Source organism: Nematolebias whitei, chromosome 23, assembly GCF_014905685.2.
Source record: "Nematolebias whitei isolate Nwh7 chromosome 23, NemWhi1, whole genome shotgun sequence".
NCBI lineage: Eukaryota > Metazoa > Chordata > Actinopteri > Cyprinodontiformes > Rivulidae > Nematolebias > Nematolebias whitei.
Window position 1 is genome coordinate 17,470,642 of NC_056520.1, and position 3,321 is coordinate 17,473,962.

At 42.2% G+C, this 3,321-nt stretch overlaps 1 long non-coding RNA gene across 1 annotated transcript; it reads left to right on the plus strand.

Annotated features, from left to right (window-relative positions):
• The first annotated feature begins 22 nt into the window (after window positions 1–22).
• Window positions 23–2,426, plus strand: LOC119428775. Its single transcript, XR_005187718.1, has 3 exons — window positions 23–59; window positions 166–201; window positions 625–2,426. It is a non-coding gene; the product is annotated as an uncharacterized LOC119428775 (long non-coding RNA).
• Window positions 2,427–3,321: the final 895 nt, after the last annotated feature.

Here is a 3,321-nt window from a genome sequence, read left to right on the forward strand (position 1 = left end):
GAGTTGTTTTGTATGTTCTACAGGTGCTATACCGTTGAAAAGCACACCATCGACTGAAGGTGATGAACATGTTACTCTTGATGGTTAAAAACAGGAAAAGTTGTTTTGGAAAATTAGAACATTTTGTTTTTTCCAGTGTGGTGATTTTTTTTTCTTTTCTTACAGCTCTTAGTCAGCAGCAAAAACCAAACGTCGACACCGGTGAGTAAAATATGACCTCACCCACCAAGAGGTGGAACGGTTTTCCAGTATGAACCTCATTTAAAACATTTCCCTTTCACACTTCTCATTGCTTTACATTTCCCTTCCAAGCATTCTCTTTCCCACCGTGTTTAGAAGTGGACTGGATCAACAGTGCTTCAGATTTTCTGAAGGCCTTTCAAGCGTTTCCTTTTTCCGTATTTTTCAAGGCGCACTTAAAATCCTTTAATTTTTTTTAAAAATCAACAGTGCGCCGTATGTATTAATTCTGGTTGTGCTTACTGACCTCCAACTGATTTTATGTAGTTATTGTGAATGAGTTGAATAACGTTTGACTTGCTTTGCTTAATGTGCCTTGTAAGCCGAAAAATAGGGTAAATCTGGACGTTTTTTGTTTGTGATGCTTCTCGTATCGTTTCACAGATGACTCCTCCGACAAGCCTGGCGCTCAGGAAACATCTAACCACGATGTAGAGGAGGAGTCCGCACAAGCGTAGGACCAAAAGTAAAATGTTGTTGCGTGCTTCTGAATGTGCATCTGAAGCAGCTACACGTCTGAACTGAAGGAGGCCAGTAGGATTTATTCTGCGCGAACACAAGAACCGAGTGAGTTTCTGCTGGCTGGGTTTAAAACGCGACAAGCATTTCTGTTCATATCAGTGTTACAGCGAACCCTCGGTGCGGTCTACTATCTGGGAGGAAACTGACTTAAACCATCTGCTCTTACTGGAAACATGATTCATATACGAAGAGACTCGCCTGAATGAGACAACTGTGTTTTTTATTGTGTTGGTGGTTCTAGTTTTGATTCTCCATCAACAGCAGCATTGTCGCCTGCTGTGTGTGTGTGTGGGGGGGGGGGGGGGGATGTTTTTAGCCACGTCACAGTTTGTAGAGGAATGGAAAGAGCTTGGAAAAAAACAAAAAAAAGCAATGTAATAATGTTAACTATAAGCTGACGTGGCTGCAGCTAGAAAATAAAATTGACGAGAGGAGTGGAGACACCTGGGCAACATCGCAACTGAACAGGTGAGAGTGGGCGGGGCATGAGCTGAGGAATGGGAACCAGCTAAGGAAGGGTGAACTGACCGCCTGAAAACAAAAAACAAGGAAAACCTTGTGGAAAACGAATGTAAAACACCAAACAAAGACAATCATAAAGACAGAACGTGACACTGCATGTTGGTGAGTTTGTGTTTCACTAAATGAACCTTTGAATCGGTCTAATCCAAGATGGCCGTCACACCCACCTCGCATTAGGATACACATAATGACTTTAATTCAGACGTCAAACTAAAGTTTGGTCTAGTTCACGGGTCTGCAATCTTTTTGATCTAAAGAGCCACTCGCTGAATAAAATTTGTCTGGAGCCGCAAAACCTGCTTATCAACTGGTGGCCCGTGGGCCACTTAGAGGTCGCTGGAGGAGGGCTTTTCTGTCCATTTGGGCTGACATTTTAAAACTAAAAATATATAATGAATTTTTACATTTATTGATATTTTTACATTTTAGAGTAAAAGGAAAGACCAAAAGTAGGAAAAAACATTGTTTATACTGAGTCTCTGCAGGATTATGAGTTTTTCTGACTTATAATTTTGTAGAGTCAGTGACGTGCAGTGAGGTTTGTTGACGGGTGAGGCACCGACTGTCTGGAATCAATGCTCGCATAATGAACCCAAAATTAGGGATGGGGCCGATCTGGTATCGGTAACGGCCTCCGATACCAGCGTAATTTACGTATCGGGATTTTTCCGATCCATGATGAATGTCTGTGTCTGATGACCTGCTCTTCAGGTTGGCTTCAAACTATGGAATGGATTTCCTGAACGGAGGCGTGTCTCGTGAACCCATTTCATCCATTTCATTGTTTGTAGCCAGCTACAACGTGAGTAAATACTTTTTTGAGGGCTGAGCACTGAGCAGCACTGTTGCCAACGGCTAACCAACTTTTCATCGTAACATGTCCGCTGTGTGAAAATATTTTACACTAAACGCCGCAAGACAGCAACGTGCAATGTCTGCAGAGCCACTGTACCGAGAGGAGACCTACAATACACCGAACTTAAACATTTGAAAAAGCATCACATTAAAGCGCACGAGGATTGTTTAGCCAGGCACCGCGGTAAAGTTAGTTTTACGTTGGGCGTTCGAGCTCCGTGGCTTCAGCGGTGTGTTTCTCTCGTTAAGTCCGAAGCAGACAGTCGTATCCACTTTAAAGCTAGGAATAAAAAAAAAACATGTTTTGTGTTAGCAGGATTTAATTCTAACTTATCCAACTTTAATAAAACTTACCTCAAGTTAAATTAAGTTGGGGGGGGGGGACACAGACATTCAGTTGGCCAGTGTGGGACCATAGGTGCTCGACTGAGTCCAAGTCTGGATGAGCAAAGTCCCGATGGGCTCGGGAAACAACCCCGGACCTTCGGCGACACGCATCCCTGCGCAGAAGTCCTTGTGGGCCGGCTGCCAGCTCTTAAGATTCACCAATGGGTCTGGAGGTCTGGTTCTGCTCCGGTTCTGCTTTGGTTCGGTGGGTTCCTTGCATCTCTCTGGGCGCCAAAGTCACTGTAATAAGCACCAAACTTTTTCAGATCAGATCAAAACTTTCCCTCTGTGTTTCAGTAGAAGGAAACGGGGCTTCTGGGAAATGTAGTCATTATGAGCTGGTATACAGTGTAGTCTTACTTAGAGAAAACTACAAAATGGCTGCGCATGTCCAAAGTATTTTATTTTTCGTAAAATTTTTACTCTATCTCGTACTGTCCCAATCATGTGAGTATATTAAAGTTGACAATCGTGTCCTGTACGTATTTTGTTTATTTATATTTTGTATAGTACACTAGTCTGTACTGTACGCTCACAAACTGCAATAGATCAAGTCCACGGAAGTTGAACAGCGATGTAGCGAGGGACATACACCACTTTGAAGTAATAAAACAAATTTAAAGTATGCAATAAAATTAGGCATTTTGCTGGACAAGTTGATTTTTTAATTTTATTTTTTTAAAGAGAAAGATCCTACTGTAAACCTGGAGGTTGGATAAATGAAGTAGCTAAATGTAATCGACACGCTTCGCTCCTTGTATTAGTAGCTTTTACAAATTTACAGAAAATTGACAC